This window comes from Heterodontus francisci, chromosome 11, assembly GCF_036365525.1.
Source record: "Heterodontus francisci isolate sHetFra1 chromosome 11, sHetFra1.hap1, whole genome shotgun sequence".
In the NCBI taxonomy this organism is placed as follows: domain Eukaryota; kingdom Metazoa; phylum Chordata; class Chondrichthyes; order Heterodontiformes; family Heterodontidae; genus Heterodontus; species Heterodontus francisci.
Window position 1 is genome coordinate 64,977,879 of NC_090381.1, and position 21,548 is coordinate 64,999,426.

General features: G+C 43.7%; 1 protein-coding gene across 1 annotated transcript in view; it reads left to right on the plus strand.

Annotated features, from left to right (window-relative positions):
- Positions 1–21,548, plus strand: part of plch1 (phospholipase C, eta 1) — a 126,213-nt gene that overhangs the window by 20,765 nt on the left and 83,900 nt on the right. The gene's annotated exons all lie outside the window — the stretch shown is intronic.

Genomic DNA, 21,548 nt, shown 5'->3' on the forward strand with positions numbered 1-21,548 from the left:
AGGTGTTTTTTAATTTTAAATTTGAAAAAGTTGGAGAGAGGGCACCTTCATTTTGGGGCATCCTCTCCCTCAGTTACTTGCTATGGCATCCCTGCTTCTGCTGCTTTCAAGCTGGAAGGCTTCCTTTCTCTCTCCAGCTTCAAGAGCCTACCTACCATCTTTAATTGAGTGGCGAGCCCGCCCTCTGGCCATTAATTGGCCAATTCAGGGAAAATCACAGGCGAGTGACTGTTTCCCACACAGTGTGGGCTCCTGACCCCCATTTGAGCCAAATGGGAGGGTACTGAAGCCTGCAGGGAAAATCCTGCTCCTTGTCTTTCATCATCTTCCTTGGTAAAGTGGCACTATAACCTATTGATGGGAGCTGCTGGAGCTCCTTCAATGACAATAATATCAGTGACTTAATGGATAATTATGGAAACTGTTGACAGCTGGACCATGGCAGGGTCACCATTTAATTGTACATGCTGACAAATCAGACTGTTCTAGGAGAGGTAGGATTCTGATAAAATGTCATTGACCTTAAACGTTAACACTGTTCCTCTCCACAGGTGCTGCCACATCTGCTGAGTATCTCCAGCATTTTCTGTTTTTATTTCAGATTTCCAGCTTCTGCAGTATTTTCCTTTTAAATTTTTGTTTAGTTGAACATTTTCTATAGGTTAACGTAGAATATTCTGAATGTATTGCTCTTGTGTTGTATAACCAATATCTCATTAATGCACCCACAACTCTAACTTAAAATGCCTATAAGATAGAAATAATGTAGGGCTGAATTTTTGAGACCCCCGAAAGTGGGAACAGAGGCGGAGGGGCCTCAAATACTGGCACCAGGCCACGTGCCAGTTTTAAGATGCCGATTCCGGTGCTAGCAATAATCACCAGGGAAGGACAAGAATCCTGCTCCTCTCCCAATCTAGGACAGTTGAAGCTATTTAAAAGCTTATTAAGAGCTTGTGAAGGTTTGAGATTCAAATTTTTAAAGGGCCGGACAGGTTACCTGCGCCTTCAGAAATTGGGCATCTAAAGGGAGGCGGGTGCAGAGTGGAGAGCCAGCCATGGCTGCTCCAGGATATCACCCCAGCCCCATAAGAGGGTCAGTGGGGTAAAGGGGGACTGGGCACTTGGTAAAGGGGTTCCCTTCATGCTGTGCAGGTGGTAGGGAGAGTGGGCACTCAGCATCCAGGATTTGAATGAGGTTGGCATCCCCCCGCATCACAGGGATAGAAGAGCAGGGGGCGTCTGCCAAGGACAGTTGGGCAGCCACTTGTCCAGAAGAAAGGCTCCAGCAGACAATGGGGGTACAACTCTCAGATTTTGGGCCCAGTAGCGATGAGGGGCAACACCCTCTGCAGGAAGGGTAGAACCCTGGGCATCAGGAGGGCATGGGAGAGGAAAGAGGGGCAGGAAGGCATCGGAAGCAAAACCCTCAACACAGGATCTACTGCTGAAGACAGAGCTACCTGGAGATGACCGAGAACCAGTGCCACAGGAGACTGCAACTGTCCAGCTTGATGGTGACAGACATCTGTGCCCTTGCCAGCAAGGACCTCGCACCTCACAGCACTGGTTGCCATGCCCTGCCAGTGGCCGTCAAAGTCACAGTTGCCTTGAGCTTCTTTGTTTCTGGCTTCTTCCACGGATCAGCTGTGGACCTTGGTAGCATCTGAAAAATGGCTGGACACTGATGCCTTCTTTGCCAGAGCTGGGCAGCACATTCATTTAACAATAGACCGACCTCACAGGGACAGAGAGGACATTGGGTTTCGTCTCCGTCACTGGATTCCCCCAGGTTTAGGGCATCATCAATTGCAACTATGTGGCCATCAAGGCACCCAGCAACCACCCAATCAAATTCATCAAGAGGAAGGGCTTCCACTCCTTCAATGTCCAACTGGTCTGCACTTGCTTTCCTGGCAGCTGCCATGACTCCTTTATCCTCCACCAGTCCAGACTGCTTCAGATCTTCACTCCAACCCCCAAAGTGGGTGGATACGAACATACCAAATTGGAGCAGAAGTAGGCCATTCGGCCCATCGAGTCTGCTCCGCCATTCAGTAAGATCATGGCTGATCTGTTTGTGTCTTGAATTCCACACTCTTACCTACCCCCGATAACCTTTGATTCCTTTGCCTAACAAGAATCTATCTACCTCTGCCTTAAAAATATTCAATGACCCTGCTTCTACCACCTTCTGAGGCAGAGCGTTCCAACCCTCAGAGAACAAATTTCTCCTCATCTCTGTCCTAAAAGGGCGACCCCTAATTTTAAAACAGTGACCCCTAGTTCGGGACTCACCCACAAGAGGAAACATCTTCTCCACACTCACCTTGTCAAGACCATTCAGCATCTTATATACTTCAATCAAGTTTCCCCTCACTCTTCTAAACTCCAGTGAAAATAAGCCCAGTCTGTCCAACCTTTCCTCATAAGACAACCCGCTCATTCCAAGTAGCAATCTAGTAATCAATCTAGGATGGATCCGAGGGGACGAGGGATGTCCCTTGAAGAGGTGGCTACTGACCCCTCCTTTGCAGGAGCCCCAGACAGGCACAGGGGCAATAGCAGCAATGCCACCTGGTCAGTAGGACAACCATTGAGCAGGCTATCAGGCTTCTGAAGATGCAATTTGGGTACCCAGACCAGTTGATTGGTGCCCGCCAATACCCTCCTGCAAGGGTCTCATTGTGGTGGTCTGCTGCACTCACCATTACATGGCTGTCCGGAGATGTGTGGACCTTGAGGACAATGAGGCCCTGGAAGGAGACAGCTCATCAGGGCAGGAGCAGGAAGTGAGAGAGGAGGAGGCAGAGCGAGATAGAGAGAGTCATAGAGAGAGATACAGCAATGAAACAGGCCCTTCAGCCCACCGAGTCTGTGCCGACCATCAACCACCCATTTATACTAATCCTACATTAATCCCATATTCCCTACCACATCTCCTCCTACATTAATCCTATATTCCCTACCACCTACCTACACTAGGGGCAATTTACAATGGCCAATTTACCTATCAACCTGCAAGTCTTTGGCGGTGGGAGGAAACCGAAGTACCCGGCGGAAACCCACACAGTCACAGGGAGAACGTGCAAACTCCACACAGGCAGTGCCCAGAAATGAACCCGCATCGCTGGAGCTGAGAGGCTGCGGTGCTAACCACTGCGCCACTGTGCTGAACAGAGAGGTGTCCCTGCTGCACGACGAGGTGGCCTCCTCCTGCCACCCTCCAAGAAGAGGACCTCTCTCCTGTCCCTCATGACGTTCAGCATTAGATCCAGATCGGCATCGATGAAGTGAGGGTCTGCCCTGCCCCTAGAGCCAGGCCTCCGGCTCACCTCTGGTGCAGTGGAAGGCTTTGGCACAAACCACAGATCTCTCCCTCAGGACAGCCAGCAGCCTCAGTGATAGCCGCACACTTCATCTGACCCACCTCCATTCCAGTCTCCACTGGCGCTAAGTGGACAGGAAACCCGTTTCCATACAAATTAACTGCTTCCCCACACAAAAATCTGAACTTTAATCAGTTTCTCACCAGAGGTGGGTTTCTGACCCAAAACCAGACCTGTCTCCTCATTCCCACATCCATTCTGAAACTTCAGCCCATAGTTTTTGTTAGTGAGGATTCAGAACTTGGAGGAAATCTTATGGACAAGTTGGATTTCTATATAACCTTATTGCAAAATTATGAGCTGTAAATGATTTCCTTTTGACTTTGCAGTATTTTTGATGCGAAAATAGAGCACGAGAGCAAGCTTGCAGGGAACATAAAAACTGACTGTAAAAGTTTCTATAGGTATGTGAAGAGAAAAAGATCGGTGAAGACAAATGTAGGTCCCTTACACTCAGAAACAGGGGAATTTATTATGGGGAATAAAGCAATGGCTGACCAACTAAATGCATACTTTGGTTCTGTCTTCACAAAGGAGGACACAAATATCATACCAGAAATGTTGGGGAACACAGGGCTTAGTGAGAGAGAGGAACTGAAAGAAATCAGTATGAGTAGAGAAATGGTGTTGGGGAAATTGATGGGATTGAAGGCCGATAAATCCCCAGGGTCTGATGGTATGCATCCCAGAGTATGTAAGAAAGTGGCCCTAGAAATAGCGGATGCATTGGTGTTCATCTTCCAAGATTCTACAGACTCTGGAACAGTTCCGACAGATTGGAGGGTAGCTAATGTAACCCCACGATTTAAAAAGGGAGGTCGAGAGAAAGCAGGGAATTATAGACCAGTCAGCCTGACGTCGGTGGTGGGGAAAATTCTAGAGTCCATTATCAAAGATTTTATATCAGAGCACTTAGAGAACAGTGGTAGAATCAGGCAGAGTCAGCATGCATTTACAAAAGGGAAATCATGCTTGACAAATCTACTGGAATTCTTCGAGGATGTAACTAGTAGAGTTGATGAGGGGGAGCCAGTGGATGTGGTTTATTTGGACTTTCAGAAGGCTTTCGACAAAGTTCCACATAAGAGATTAACGTGTAAAATTAAAGCACATGGGATTGGGGGTAGTGTATTGCAATGGATAGAAAATTGGTTGGCGGACAGGAAACAAAGAGTAGGGATAAATGGGTCTTTTTCCGAATTGCGGGCAGTGACTAATGGGGTACCATACGGATCGGTGCTAGGACCCCAGCTAGTCACAATATACATTAATGATTTAGATGAGGGAACTAAATGTAATATCTCCAAATTTGCAGATGACACAAAACTGGGTGGGAGGGTGAGTTGTGAGGAGGATGCAGAGAGGCTTCAGGGTGATTTGGACAAGTTGAGTGAGTGGGCTAATGCATGGCAGCTGCAGTATAATGTGGATAAATGTGAGGTTATCCACTTTGGTAGCAAAAACAGGAAGGCAGATTATTATCTGAACGGCTATAAACTGAGAGAGGGGAATATGCAGCGAGACCTGGGTGTTCTCGCACACCAGTTGCTAAAGGTAAGCATGCAGGTGCAACAGGCAGTAAAAAGGCAAATGGTAGCGAGAGGATTCGAGTACAGAAGCAGGGATGTCTTGCTGCAATTATACAGGGCCTTGGTGAGGCCGCACCTGGAATAATGTGTGCAGTTTTGGTCTCCTTATCTGAGGAAGAATGTTCTTGCTATAGAGGGAGTGCAGTGAAGGTTTACCAGACTAATTCCTGAGATGGTGGGACTGACGTATGAGGAGAGATTGAGTCGGTTAGGATTATATTTGCTGGAGTTCAGAAGAGTGAGGGGGGATCTCATAGAAACCTATAAAATTCTAACAGGACTTGACAGGGTAAATGCAGGAAGGATGGGCGAGTCCAGAACCAGGGGTCATAGTCTAAGGATATGGGGTAAATCTTTCAGGACTGAGATGAGGAGAAATTTCTTCACCCAGAGAGTGGTGAGCCTGTGGAATTCGCTACCACAGAAAGCAGTTGAACCCAAAACATTGTATGTTTTCAAGAAGGAGTTAGATATAGCTTTTGGGTCTAAAGGGATCAAAGGGTATGGGGCGAAAGCCCGAACAGGCTACTGAGTTGGATGATCAGCCATGATCAAAATGAATGGTGGAGCAGACTCGAAGGGCCAAATGGCCTACCCCTGCCCCTATTTTCTATGTTTCTATGTCACCCCTTCAAACAATTCAGTCAGGTTTTCCAGGCATGACCAACCCTTTACAAATCCATGCTGGCTCTCTCTAAGCAGCTGAAAACTTTCAGTGGTCAGTTACTGTATCCTTAGTTATAGCTCTAGTAATTTCCTGATAACAGATGTGAAGCTAAACTGGTCTATAATTCCCTGGCTTTCCCCTCTCCCCTCTCTCACCATTCTTAAATGGCGGACTGGCATGCACAATTTTCCAATCTAAAGGAACGGTTCCTGAATTGAGAGAATTTTCAACGATTATATTTAGAGCATCTGCAATGTTTGTACCTGCTTCATTTAAAATCCTGGGGTAGAAATCATCTGGTCCTGGTATTTGTCCCTCTTTAGTGCCATTATTTTCTTTATTACTGTTATTTTGCTTACGTTAACTTTGGTGAGTCTCTGTCCCTGATTTAATATTAGCTTCCTTGGGATGTCCAGCATGCTACCCTCTCCCACTACTGTAAATACTGATGCAAAGTAACTATTCAACATTCTCTATGAGGTGTGACTGAAGACTAGAGCAAACTGTCCAGATACTCCAACTCAGCTTTAAGAGCTATGTTGGAGTATCACAAACTTGCACTCCATTTCAATGACTCTGAGCTGGAGAGATTTTAGACAGAGACACCTGCTGCAGACTTGCTCGCTCGGGACAGTCTTTCTGTCCACAAATTCCCACATACTGCATGCCCAGACACACAACCCGCTCTGTCATGTGTTAGTCTAAATTATTTATATCTGCTTTTTAGTCTGTTGTAAGTTTTTATTACACACTAACTTACACTAAGCCTTAAAACTGGACAACATTTTAAATACTGCCTCCAGCTTACATGAACCACTACTATTGTTGAGGTGCTTTGCTGCCATATTATCAACATGATGGTTTAATCAGGAATCATCGAATGAAACAGCATAGAAGGAGGTCATTTGGACCATCATGCCTGTGCTGGCTTTTTGAAATAGATTTCCAATTAGTTCCACTCCCCTGCTGTTTCCCCATAGCCCAGTATATTTGTCCTTTTCAAATATTTTTGCAATTCCCTTTGCAAGTTATTATAGAATCTGCATCTTTAAGGTAGTCCATTCCAGATCATTGTAATTTGCTGTGTTAAAAAATGTTTCCCTGTGATGCCTCTGGATCTTTTGCCCAATTACCTTAAAACTATGTACTCTGGTTACTGACCCTTCTGGCACTGGAAGCGGTTTCTCCTTAACTAGTCTATCAAAACCTTTGAAAACTTGAACACCTCTATCAAATCTCCCAAACCTCTATTCAGAGGTGATAAACCCCGGTTTCTTTAGACTCTCCACGTAACTGTAGTCTCTCATCTGGTACCATTCTAATAAACCTCCTTCGCAACCTCTGTAGGTTTTGACATCCTTCCTAAAGTGTGGTGCCCAGAACTGACCACAATATTCCAGATGGGACCTAACCAGTGTTTTTTTTTTATCAAGGTTGAGCATAACTTTCTTGCTCTTGTATTTATTCCTCTAGTTATTATGACAAGGATCCCATATGCCTTTTTTAGCAGATTTCTCAACTTGTCCTGCTACCTTTAAAGATTTGGTGAGATTTACCAATTATTCTTTGAGGGTGAATTTAATAATGTAGCTGGGAGTCTGGTACCATTGGAACTAAGTCCCCTTTTGTTGTTTTAAGTGTGGTTTATGAGTTAAATTGGAAAATGCATTTTTGACAATTCTTGATGTAATTGGTGGAGCCGTGGAATTCCATTTGTTAATTTACTGGTATGGTTGGTATGTGCAAGGTTAGAGCACCATGTAAGCACAGACCTCTTGCATGCAAGATGTAAAACTCTAATAAATGACTTTTGAGCTGTATTTAAGTTGATAATATCATCATAGCTTTGATGCTGCTGAATGAGTGGCCAACCCTTCAAGTTATGTGTTCAGTTTGAATGTATGTAAATGCTGATCCCATTAATACTGGCCAGTATGTTAGCAATTGGACTAGGAAGATTAAGGAGTATGGTGCTAGGTCATTGTGAAGTCCTCCTGCACCAACGTAATGTTGTTTTTATGAGGAAAGGTTTATACTATGATGAGACAGTTTGACATGCGGATTCTACTGTTATTGTATAGTTTAACAAAAAAAGTGAAGGAATAAATGATAAACATTACTAGGAACATGGAACATAGGAACAGGAGTAGGTCATTCAGCCCATTGAGCCTGCTCTGCCATTTAATACTATCATGGCTGATCATCCACTTCAATGCCTTTTTCCCACACTATCCCCATATCCCTTTATGTCATTGGTATTTAGAAATCTGCTTTAAACATACTCAATGACTAAGCTTCCACAGCCCTCTGGGGTAGAGAATTCCAAAGATTCATAACCCTCTGAGTAAAGAAATTTCTCCTCATCTCGGTCCTAAGTGGCTTACCCCTTATTCTGAAATTGTGTCCCCTGGTTCTAGAATCCCCAACCAGGGGAAACATCTTACCTGCATCTACCCGGTCTATTCCTTTTAAGTATTTTGTAGGTTTCAATGAGATCACCTCTCATTCTTCAAAATTCTAGAGAATACAACCCCAGTTTCTCCAATCTCTTTTCATAGGATAGTCCCGCCATCCTGGGAACAAGTCTGGTGAACCTTCGTTGCACTCCCTCTATGGCAATAATATCCTTCCTAAGGTAAGGGGACCAAAACTGCACACAGTACTCCAGGTGCGATCTAACCAATGTTCTATACAATTGAAGCAAGACTTTGTTATTCCTGTACTCAAATCCTCTTGCAGTAAAGGTTAACATACCATTAGCCTTCCTAATTGCTTGCTGCACCTGCATGTTAGCTTTCAGTGACTTATTTAAGACCATTTAAGAAATATTCTGCATATCTGTCCTCCTACTAAAGTGGATAACCTCACATTTTTCCACGTTATATTCCATCTGCCATGTTCTTGCCCACTCATTAGGTCTGTCCAAATCCCCTTGAAGTCGCTTTGCGTCTTCCTCACAACACACTTTTCCACCTAGTTTTGTGTCATCAGCGAACTTGGAAATATTACATTTGATCCCCACATCCAAATCGTGGATATATATTGTGAACAGCTGGGGCCCAACTACTGATTCTTATGGTACCCCACTAGTCACAACCTGCCAATGTGAGAATGACCCGTTTATTCCTACTGTCTGTTTTCTGCTTTGCTAAACAACCTTTGTGGGGGTCTTTATCAAAAGCCTTGTGAAAATCCAAGTATGCTACGTCCACCGACCCTCCTTTATCAATTCAATTAGTAACATCCTCAAAAAATCCAACAGGTTTGTCAAACAAGATTTCCCATTCATAAATCCATGTTGACTGTGCCCAATCAGATTATTATTATCCAAGTGTTCAGAATAGATTTTAGCATTTTCCCTACTACTGAAACAAGGTTAACAGGTCTATAATTCCCTGTTTTCTCTCTCCCTCCCTTCTTAAATAGTGGGGTGACATTTGCAACCAGCCAATCTGCAGGAACTGTTCCAGAATCTATAGAATTTTGGAAAATGATCACCAATGCATCCACTATCTCCATAGCTACCTCTTTCAACACTCTGGGATGTGGAATATCAGGTCCCGGGGACTTATCAACCTTCAGCCCCATTAATTTCTCAATACAACCTTCTTACTAATACTAATTTCCTTCAATTCCTCATTCTCTCTAGTAATTCAACTGTTATGCTTAGCAAATGGGCAAAAAGAATTGTAACAATTTTTCAGCATCAAAAGTTTCCAAGATTTCAGGTGGCAGGCAGTTTCTTTCAATGCAGGGTGCTGAAAATTAGTTAACTAACAGGTCCTTGGAGTCTTCTTTATAAAGTCCTCGTTGACCTCCCGTTGGATTATAACCTTCTACCCCATTGTAGCCTGTTGGCTATTCTAATAAATTTGCTACGTTGCTGCTGTTGGTGTTGGTGCAAATATCGCTCATTTGGACACTACTATTCCATTCTTTCATATCAACAGGTGGTATCTTAATTGGATTTTCTTTTTTGAGAAGTACCTGTCACATAGTTGCATCTGTGCACATTTACCACTAGACGGAGCTTCATGAGCACCAGCTTCACTAATATATGCTGAAGGATATTTGCTCTCGTTCTGACTTTCTGTGGGGAGCAGGGGGCACCATGCAAGCTAAGGTATTACGATAGAGGTCTGCATTGGTAGTGTGTTCATAAATATTCAAATGCCCTTAAAAATACACATTCTATCAACATCCTGGGGATTACCATTGACCAGGAACTGAACTGGAGCAGCCACATAAATGCTGTGGCTACAAGAGCAGGTCAGAGGCTATGAATTCTGTGGCGAGTAACTCACTTCCTGATTCCCCAAAGCCTGTCCACCATCTACAAGGCACAAGTCAGGAGTGTGATGGAATACTCTCCACTTGCCTGGATGGGTGCAGCTCCAACAACACTCAAGAAGCTCGACACCATCCTGGACAAAGCAACCTGCTTGATTGGCACTCCACCCACTGCCTTCAACATTCGCTCCCTTCACCACTGATGCGCAGTGGCAGCAATCTACAAGATGTACTGCAGCAACTCACCAAGGCTCCTTAGAAAGCACCTTCAAAATCCTGGAACTCCCTTCCTAACAGCACTGTGGACGTATCTACATCCCAAGGACTGCAGCTCACCACCACCTTCTCAAGGGCAATTAGGGATGGGCAATAAATGCTGGCCTAGTCAGTGGCGCCCACATCCCATGAACGGATAAAAAAAATTCTTGTTTATGTTTTTGAAACCGAATGGAATATTTGTTCTGGCTTTCTCAATCATTGCCAGCCCTGGTTCCACAATTTCCATATGGAAGCATTTAAAAAAAAAATTGTCAGTTAGATTTACATTGTAATGGGTTTCACATACTGAATCTTGTCACAACAGTCTGAATACAGGTTCAGTATACTTCAATTGGATTGTGAGTTGAATTCTGTGCGTACTTAGTTCAATGTCTTTAATTGTTCTGACTGCACCTGGATTTTTATTACCCTCTTTAGACACATGGGGGTGTTGCTGTATGAAATTTCTCAACTTTATTTCAAAGACACTAATGCAATAATAATTTTAATGTGCTAATTTCAATACTGTTTTTGTAACGGAAAGCTTTTTCTTTCTGAAAGGAATCTCTCTGTATTTAGTACTCCATTTCACAGTAATAAATGTACTCCTTCAGGAAGAGCATAAGAAATAGGAATAGGAGTACGCCATTCAGTCCCTCAAGCCTGCTCCTCCATTTAATAAGATCATAGCTGCTCTTCTACCTCAGTTAAACCTTCCTGCACCATCACAATATCCCTCGATACCCTTAGTGTGCAAACATCTGTTGATCTCTGACTTGAATCTACTCAACGACTGAACATCCACAGTTTGCACAGTAGAAATTTCCAACGTTTCATAACCCTTTGAGTGAAGAAATTTCTCCACATCCCAGTCATAAATGGCCGACCCCTTATTCTGAGACAGTAATCCCTAGTTCTAGACTCCCCAGTCCAGGGAAACATCCTCCCTACATCTACCCTGTCAAGCCCCTAAAGAATTATATATGTTTCAGTGAGATCACCTCTCATTCTTCCAAACTTCAGAGCAGGGTTGTCCAACAAATGGGATGGGCCAGGATCTGGCCCACCAAAAGTTTCCATCCGGCCCGCGGATGTATTTCAGAGATGAGAAATTTCCCATTCACTTCTTCTTCCAGACTGGCTTTTAAAAAAAATCGCAAGTCAGTTTCAGAGCTGATGGGTGCTGAAGCTGGGACGCACTTCCAAACATCAGACAGCTTCGGGGCTTTCTGATGGGCTTTTTAAAAAAAAAAGCCAGAAAACCCCAAAGCTGTCCGAAGTTCGGAAGCACGTTCCTGCTTCAGCGCCTGTCAGCTGTGAAACTGACTTGTGATTTTTTAAAAAAACTGACCAACCACAAAGTTGCAAAGAACAGTATCTATCTCCCTGACTATACTGTCCCTACCACTATCACATTTCTTTTTGCTCCCACTGCTCGAATTGCCTGCTGACTATGATTCTGTAGTCAGTTTGCTCACCTATCCAAGAAGCTCTTTTGGATACGGGTAAAGGCTGCGACTCCTCCAGTACGGCATCTGGGTTCTTCATACCTGCCTGGCTTGCAGTCACACCCTCCTGTTCCTGACCACTAACCAGACTTGTATCATTCCTTAACCTAAGGGGTGTCACCACCTTCTGAATCAAACTGGCCAGGTAACACTCTCCCTCCCTGATGCCCCACAATGTTTACACCTCAGTCTCCAGATCAACTACTCTGAGTTGAAGTTCCTTGAAGTACAGACACTTATGGCAGATCTGGTTGTCTGGTATCTTGATGCTGTCCACAACCTCCCACTTACTGCAGTTGCAGCACACCACCTGCCCTGCCATCCCCTTATAATCTTGTTTTATTTAGTGAATTAATTAAAGTTTATGTATTTATTCAACATGGGTTCTTTTAGTTTTTAAACTAATTACAGGTAGGTTAACTTAAATGTTTACCTGTAAACTTACACCTGCCATCTCTCTGAGTTGTGAGGAAGATGCAAAGAGGTTTCATGGGTGATTTAGACAGGCTAAGTGAGTGGGCAAGAACATTGCAGATGAAATATAATGTGGAAAAACGTGAAGTTATCAATTTTGGTAGGAAAAACAGCAATGCAGAGTATTTCTTAAATGGTGAGAGATTGGTAAGTGTTGATATTCAAAGGGACCTTGGTGTCCTTGTTGAGAAGTCACTGAAAGCTAACATGCAGGTGTAGCAAGAAATTAGGAAGGCAAATGGTATAGTGGCCTTTTTAAAAAGAGGATTTGAGTACAGGAGTAAAGAAGTCTTGCTGCAATTGTATAGAACCTTGGTGAGACTGCACCTGGAATATTGTGGACATTTTTGGTCTCCTTACCTAAGGACGGATATACTTGCCATAGAGGGAGTGCAACGAAGGTTCACCAGACTGATGCTTGGGATGGCGGTGTTGTTCTATGAGGAGAGATTGAGGGGACTGGGCCTTTATTCCCTAGAGTTTAGAAGAATGAGAGGTGATCTCATTAAAGCATACAAAATTCTTATAGGGCTCAATAGGGTAGATACAAGAAGGATGTTTCCCATGGCTGGGATGTCTATAACCAGAGGACATAGTTTCAGAATAAGAGGTAGGTCATTTAGAACTGAGATGAAGAGGAATTTCGTCACTCGGAGGCTGGTGAATCTTTGAGTCATTGAGTATGTTCAAGACCGAGATTTAAACCCTGCTCAGGTTGGGAAAAAGAAACTGACCGAGCCACAGTGGACCCGAGCCCAACCCGGCCCGAGTCCCTCCAATTTTGCTCCGAGCCCGCCCCCACTCGGCCTGACCCGAGCATCCCTTTACTTACCTTCCAACTGGGAAGCTCCATGAAGCTGCAGCGCATGTGTGATGATGTCATAGTGATGGCACTCGCTCACTGCGCAGACTCAGTTTCGTTACGGACTCCCAGCTCCGCTAAGTTTAAAAAAAAAATGTTTAATACTTACTGGCAGAGCACTTACCGTGTGTGTCCGGCCCGAGCACGACCTGGACTTGGCCCGACCCAATCCAAGCTTGAAAGCTGGTCCCGGAAGAGGGGCCTGACTCAACCTGAACCCGACGCATGTCGTCGGGTCCCGTCTGGCTTGGGTCGGGTAGCAGGCCTTTACCGAGACTGATAGATTTTTAGATATTAAAGATATCAAGGGATATGGGGATAGAGCGGGAAAATGGAGTTGAGATAGAAGATCAGCCATGATCAGTTTAATGATGGAGCAGGCTTGAGGGGCTGGATGGTCTATTCCTGCTCCTATTTCCCATATTCCTCATGATATGATGCCGTTTTATGATTTCTCCTGTGTAGCTCACCTCTCTCTGCTGCTGTTCTGCCTCGCTTCTGTTCAAATGCTTTGGGCTGCTGCAAAGCTGCTCCTCGCTCTCCCAACTCTTGTAAGTTGCCATTGTAATAATGTAATCCTTAAACTTCAGACAGTGGACTTTTATATATGTCAACAAAAAAATCTGAAATTGAGTCCCAAATTAGTGGTAACTGTTAGGTTGAAATCAATATTTCTAGCAAATGTACCTGTGACCGAATGAGATTTGATGGACCAGTGAATTGATCACAATGCCCTATGTTATCATGTCCCGATATCTTCTTACAAACACCTTGTCATATACATTGCATGTGAAATATAGAAAATGTATGCACGTTTTATTCTCTTAGATGGCTGGTGGTTCTTGATCCCTCATGATTTTGTATCTCCAAGACTGAGTCCCTGAGGTTATTACAGGAAACTTGGCTTATGAAAGAATAATATTTACATAGAGGGTTTCAAGTATTAATGATAGGTTAATTGTGTTGTTAAGGTAAACATGTGAAGGGCATTGTTTATTTAAGGACTTAGATGGGATAAAAAGAGCGCCTGCTGGAACACAAGGAGGGGAATTTAATGCCCTCCCCTGTGGCTGGTTTGGAGGTGGGGAGAGCATGTAATCTGGTGGGATGGTGCGGTGATGGTGGGGGAGGGGAGGTGCCCGCCACCTTCCTGCCTCCGCCGAAATTAAGTCCGGGACAGGAAGGCCTGTGAATGGCCTTCCATTTCCACCACCAATTGAGGCCCTGAAGTTGGCAATTGATGCCCAATTAAGGGCCTCATCCCACCGCCACTGCAATTAGCAGTGGGCGTGCCTGTCGCTGAACAGGGAATATGGCAAGAAAAATCACGAGGGTTGCTTGTAGGCTCCAGGGGTTCGGTCCCTCATTAAAAAGCATTAGTGCCTGAAAGAAGGACCCGGTATTGGGAACGAGCGAGGGGTGTGGCGGGGCCTGCTGCGAGACAGTCCCCTGCCCTTGCTGCCGATCCCCTTCCCCACAACCCCCACACCGCGAGACCCCTCCCACTCTGACCTACGTGTGGTCTGGGTCCAGTGCCACTCCTAGGCCTCGGGTGAGTGCTCCACTAGCCGCAGCCACTGCCACCACAGTGGCGCTGCTCAGTTAAAGACCTGCGGCCTCTGATTGGCTCGTAGCTCTCGGAGGGTGCGACTTCCGTCACCGGGATCCTTGATCCCGTGGAAGGCCCAACGCTGTCCAATTAGGTGCCTAATTGGCACTTGATAAAATTCCAGCCAAGGTGTGGGTTTGCAGGAGGCAGAGATATGTAATGCTGCATTTTATGAATAAACCAACTGTCAAGAAAAGGATCTATGTCTAGATTCATCCTTCACCATTTGGCTTGGATCCATTTAACATCATGTACTAAAATGAATGAAATACTTGAAATTCAGTCTTTGCTGTTATAGTAGCCAATTATCACCAACATTAAGGCCCCACAAACACCAGGTTTGTATTTACAATGGAACCTGCCTCCATTTCTCCGACTTTGGCCCCTTGTGTATCATCTCAGCACTGACAGCCATGCCCGCAACTGCTTAGGCATCATGCTCTGGAAAGTCCCTCTCTAAACCCTTATGTCTCTCCAGCTCCCTGTCCTTCTTTCAGACCCTCCTTTAAAAACCCACTGCTTTGTTCAAACCTTAGGTCACTGCCGTCCGAATATCTTCTCCATTGGCTCAGTGTCCATTTTGTTTTGATTATGCCTCTCTGAAATGCTTTGGGACTTTTTTCTGTATAAGATGCTATACAAATGCAAATAGTTGTTGTCATCGTTCATAACTATCAAGAATTCACAACTGGCTATTTTATTGCTGATTATAGCCAGGAGTGCTGATGCTCTTGTTGCACTTACTCTGTTTCTGTCTTGCAGTAAATGCAGTGAAACTCGCACATTTATTGGTAAAATCATTGCAAATTTGTGCATACAGATTAGTGAATTTCTTCACAGGAGAATGAAGTGTAACTGTATTGGGCATTGATTCACTGGCATGGTGCCAATGCTGAATGAAATCCCTGCTTTGGCATCGACAGGGATGCTTTGCTCTTGCTAGATTTAGCTATAACACATTGTTGGATCTGAAGTGAGTTTCCTGTTTAATATTCTTCATAGACCATTACCAGAAGCTAGTGCATTTACAATCAGAGGTTATCTGAGAGAAGATGCTAGTGTGTGAAACATTCAGAAGTAGCTTCCTCATTTTCACTTGCACACGGAATTAATTTTCATTGGACTTTGCTCCTTTATCTGGCGTGGAACTCCCAAGAAAGCTACTTCTCTAATTTTTGGATGCTCAGGGTACATTCCTAGGTAGAGACTAGTTAAAACCATAAACTATTTTCTAAATTTAAAAGATGTCTTTGTGATTTAGGACATATGCTACCTTTTCTGGTATTGAGTGATTGTCACATATGAATGGCCAAATTGTGACATGGGCAGTGTTGATATCAAATTTTATATGTGTGTGGTTTTAAATTAAGATCTGCAGACTAAATGTAAAGTTTGCAGGTAGAATATCAGGTCAGTTTGTTGAAGCACAAGCCTGGGGACTCAGTGTAGGGGAATGTGGGGTTGAGCTTGCAGGTCTCTATTTGCTGAATATTGGTGTTGTTTCTCCTGTCTGCCTGAGAAAGAGGAAAAATGCAAAATATACATGCTTTTATAAGAGGTTAGGTATTAGGATTCTTTACAAGATGAGAACATTTTCTCCATATGTCTCGTAACTTATTCTGTATATTCCTAGAAATGGTGAAAACACACTGGGCCTCAGCAGATGCACTCTAAATAGAATAGCAACCATGTCTGCAGCCCACCCCCACTATTATTTTGCTTCTTTAAAGTTCCCTGTGGCTCAGACTAGTTTGAGTGAATTTCATATTTTCAAAGTTGTCCATTCTCACTTAGCCTGTTATGTGCCAGATGGAGATAAGCTGACTTTGACCAGTTTCTTCCAATCAGCTGATCACAGTGGCATTGCCAGGGCTTTGCATCTTTGGCACTCTAGCCAAAAAGGTTCTGAATAATGTGATAGGCTACCAGAAATGAATTGATGAATATAAGATTTAATTTAAGAAAAACTAAAACTGTGTTCAAAAGTGTAAATATTAATTTCAGATTTGAAAGCTTGTTTAGAAAATGTGTAAAGCTTGATCAGTTTTGTGTAGGTAATGGAGCTCTTTCAGTACTGGAGACCTTTTTCAGGGTCTAGAATACACAATTGTCTTTAATGAAGTAAGATTAGAAGAACAGGCTAAAGTATTAACATTATTGAAGTTAAGTCAATGTTAATGGTTATTTGTATACCAAAATTAATGGGTTAATGGAGCTGCACTTGGGGTGAACTTTTTCACATAATTTCCTTTTGCATTGACTGTCTATGATTTTTAATTGCCTAATTATTGATGGCAAAATTGTCCCTGTGGCATGCTGAAGAGACAATTTTAAGTATGCTATTCCCTCCAAACCCTGCCCTGCACAGTATTTGCATTGTGGATATTATTGGGATCTCCATATCGACATCAAGCATACATAGCTGTTTCCCACTGTAGTCACACCCACTGCATCCTCACAGAAGCAGCAGCTAGAAACAGGCACTGACCGATGATTTTGTTTTCCCTTTTTCTCATTGAGCTTTTTACTTATTGAGAAGTTCTCTTCAAGCACAATTCTGTGGAATTTACGTCAAGTATTTCAACACTCTGGATGAAGGCATTCTTTTATGAATGACATAATTGTGATCTTTCAGATTAGGGTCTGTATACAGAATGGGCATACAGTATGAAATCTATTAATAAGTTAGAGCATTGAGAATTATGAATGGGAAGGCTGTAGATGAAATTAAGAAAATCTAATGACTTATCTAGTGATGTGTAAGAAATATATTATTCATGGCAGACCTGGATTTTTATAAGAATCTCAGTCTTGATAGAGGTAAGTGCTGTTCCTATATGCATTGGGGATAATTTTGTAAGCTGATCTACTTACATTTGTAAAGAACTACAAATAAGGGTACTAAATGGTATGTTAGTTTAGATAATAAAAGCAAAATATTTCAAAAGCACACTTTTAACTGATTTGATTTGGAGATCATCCTTTGTGGAAGTATTCTGTGTTCAGCTCCACTCCAAGATTGAGCATTCATGAGTTAGTTTCACAAAATGTTAAAATTACAGACAACTGTTTTATATCTCGAGACAATTCAGTTAGATATATTTCCTCCCAAAATTCAGTCTCTGATCATTTGAACCTTTCATTTTCACTTTTTTGTGATCTCACTCATTATATAATGCAAGTCTTGTGAATCTTGCAAATTACATTTGTCTTCCACACAATTGTGGTTAATTTATGCTTTGTAAAATGTAGTGATTGATTGCCTTTTAGTTTTGAAGAGAGGGTAGGTAGTTATTTAAAGAAATGTCATTAATCCTGTTCTAAGAGAACTGGAATGATTTGGTGCGTTTTATTTTTTTAAAAATGCACTTTTGCTGAAATTAACTGCACTGTTGCAATTTAGTTCTAAAGTGTGTTAAATTCATAAAGTGTAGATCCATCACAAAATAAAACTGTAGTGGAACTGCAATTCTCTGCCAGCATTTTCATAGGGCTTTATTAAATTAGACAGCTTTTCATTAGTATTTCAATTAATTTTCTTGGTGAATAAAATCACTTTTTTTAAAAAAGAACATTCTGTTGAAAGCAGTGCTTAACATATTGGTACAATTATGCAGTGATTAAATATATAATTAAGTAAATATTGTGGTTACAAATCTAGTTCGAACCACCAATCAACATTTTTCTGTAGGGAGATTGTCTCTTGAATTAGTGTTTTATCTGACTAGAATTCTACTTGACAGCTGTCATCTTATTAACTGCAAAGGGCACAATAAAAAGAGTTAAGTCTTAAATTCTGCATGTCTGACAGTTGGAAAATTTGGTTGTTTGCCATATTCAAATGTTGAATTGCAGTATTGAAATATCTTTTCAAACCATATTTTTAATACTATAATCTTGGTATAAATGTATTTCTATTGAAAATGAAGCTGAAACTTAGCTTTGGTCAGTAAATATGTAAATAGGGAAAGACAACCTATTTTGCAGCTTTAGTGTGAAGTATTTATGTCGTAAATTTGATGTGACATCTTAGTGGGTAGTGATGCAACCCTGTACACGTATGTCAAATTTCATCTATAATATATTCTGCATTGATCTTGAGATGGAGGCATTGAAATGTATGCCAATTCATTGAAATAGTGTCCTGCAGTTTAAAAGAGTACAGCAAAACTGGCTTGTCTTTTGTGTGCAATGTGTATTTTGGAGTTGGTATGCATGTATTTTTAATTAATGGCTTTGAGCACGCACTTTTGCTGTAGCTGTCATTATTTTTGTTCTTTTGCAGTATTTGGCAAGTAGGGATGAGATGGTGAGCGAGAAATCCCTTAACGTTCTAATCTCCCAGTTGAAGCACATGTCTTGCACTGAAATGTTTTGGAAATAGGGGCATAGGCTGGAATTTTTTTTCATCTTTGGAATCTGAATTTCCTGTTTAAACTGAACACACATACTTGCTCAGCAATTTCTAGGAGTAATTAATGAAAAGGTTACTGGCTGGGTTATAGCGCCAGTTGGGGAAATAATTGGGCTGTAATTTTACGCGCCCCCCCCCCCCCCCCCCAAATGAGTAGGCTGGTGGCAGTGGGTGGCGTAAAATTGGGAGGCGGGGTGGGGGGGGGGCGCGCGTTCCCGACTCCCTCCCGCCCCTGCTGCAATTTTATGCGGGGTGGCGGCGTGAAACAGCCTGCCCGCCCCAGGCCATTCAAGGCCCTTAAGTGACCAATCAACTGGTACTTAAGGGCCTCCTCCTGCCGCCGCGGGTATTTTACCGTCTGCGGCCGGAAGGCGGAAGCCTCAAAAATCCCGCCTGGTGAAACCAGGGGGCCTTCTTGTGGGTTGATGGGGAGCCCCCCTGATTGGGCACCTTGATCCCCATGGAGGACTGCCCCCGAAGCCCCAACCGCCCCCCTAACCAACCATCCCTTGCCTTGACGGGCCCTGACCGATTGTCCTCGGCAAGACCCGAAAAACTCACCTGAGTTCCGGGGCCGTTCTTCTTCTTGCTTGTGATGGCTAGGTGTAGTCCCAGCAGTGGCCACTACTCCCAGTGGAACTGCTGGGACTAAGAGTTGCCAGCCTGCTGATTGGCTAGCAGCTCCATTAGGCAGGACTTCCTGCTTCAAGGAGGTGGAAGACCCGCCCAAGATCAATTAAGGGACTGAGGAACATAAAATCCCAGTCTGGCTCCCCAGGCCTGGTGAAGAGGGGTTCACCACTGACTTTTTGACAGGTGGGCCACCTGCCCAATGAAAAATTCCAGCCATGATATTTAAGAAATGAATAAGTTGATTATTCCCAATTGGTTTTCCCTTTAACAGTAATGCTATGCAGAACGTTCTTCAAGACATGTAGACAGGTGAATTTTGTGTTGGCCTCCCTGCTGGCTAAGCCATCTCCGGTAAAAAGAATACCTTTCAAAATTTAAATATTTTGTGCAGAAAGGCTGGTAAAGTGCTTCAACTGGAAGAGCTTGGAATGTTAAAGGATTTCTCTCTCACCATCTCATCTCCTAGTTTAGTGGCTTCTTTCTTTGGGCCTCCTTATCTCGAGAGACAATGGATACGCGCCTGGAGGTGGTCAGTGGTTTGTGAAGCAGCGCCTGGAGTGGCTATAAAGGCCAATTCTGGAGTGACAGGCTCTTCCACAGGTGCTGCAGAGAAATTTGTTTGTTGGGGCTGTTGCACAGTTGGCTCTCCCCTTGCGCCTCTGTCTTTTTTCCTGCCAACTACTAAGTCTCTTCGACTCGCCACAATTTAGCCCTGTCTTTATGGCTGCCCGCCAGCTCTGGCGAATGCTGGCAACTGACTCCCACGACTTGTGATCAATGTCACACGATTTCATGTCGCATTTGCAGACGTCTTTATAACGGAGACATGGACGGCCGGTGGGTCTGATACCAGTGGCGAGCTCGCTGTACAATGTGTCTTTGGGGATCCTGCCATCTTCCATGCGGCTCACATGGCCAAGCCATCTCAAGCGCCGCTGACTCAGTAGTGTGTATAAGCTGGGGATGTTGGCCGCTTCAAGGACTTCTGTGTTGGAGATATAGTCCTGCCACCTGATGCCAAGTATTCTCCGAAGGCAGCGAAGATGGAATGAATTGAGACGTCGCTCTTGGCTGGCATACGTTGTCCAGGCCTCGCTGCCGTAGAGCAAGGTACTGAGGACACAGGCCTGATACACTCGGACTTTTGTGTTCCGTGTCAGTGCGCCATTTTCCCACACTCTCTTGGCCAGTCTGAACATAGCAGTGGAAGCCTTACCCATGCGCTTGTTGATTTCTGCATCTAGAGACAGGTTACTGGTGATAGTTGAGCCTAGGTAGGTGAACTCTTGAACCACTTCCAGAGCGTGGTCGCCAATATTGATGGATGGAGCATTTCTGACATCCTGCCCCATGATGTTCGTTTTCTTGAGGCTGATGGTTAGGCCAAATTCATTGCAGGCAGACGCAAACCTGTCGATGAGACTCTGCAGGCATTCTTCAGTGTGAGATGTTAAAGCAGCATCGTCAGCAAAGAGGAGTTCTCTGATGAGGACTTTCCGTACTTTGGACTTCGCTCTTAGACGGGCAAGGTTGAACAACCTGCCCCCTGATCTTGTGTGGAGGAAAATTCCTTCCTCAGAGGATTTGAACGCATGTGAAAGCAGCAGGGAGAAGAAAATCCCAAAAAGTGTGGGTGCGAGAACACAGCCCTGTTTCACACCACTCAGGATAGGAAAGGGCTCTGATGAGGAGCCACCATGTTGAATTGTGCCTTTCATATTGTCATGGAATGAGGTGATGATACTTAGTAGCTTTGGTGGACATCCGATCTTTTCTAGTAGTCTGAAGAGACCACGTCTGCTGACGAGGTCAAAGGCTTTGGTGAGATCAATGAAAGCAATGTAGAGGGGCATCT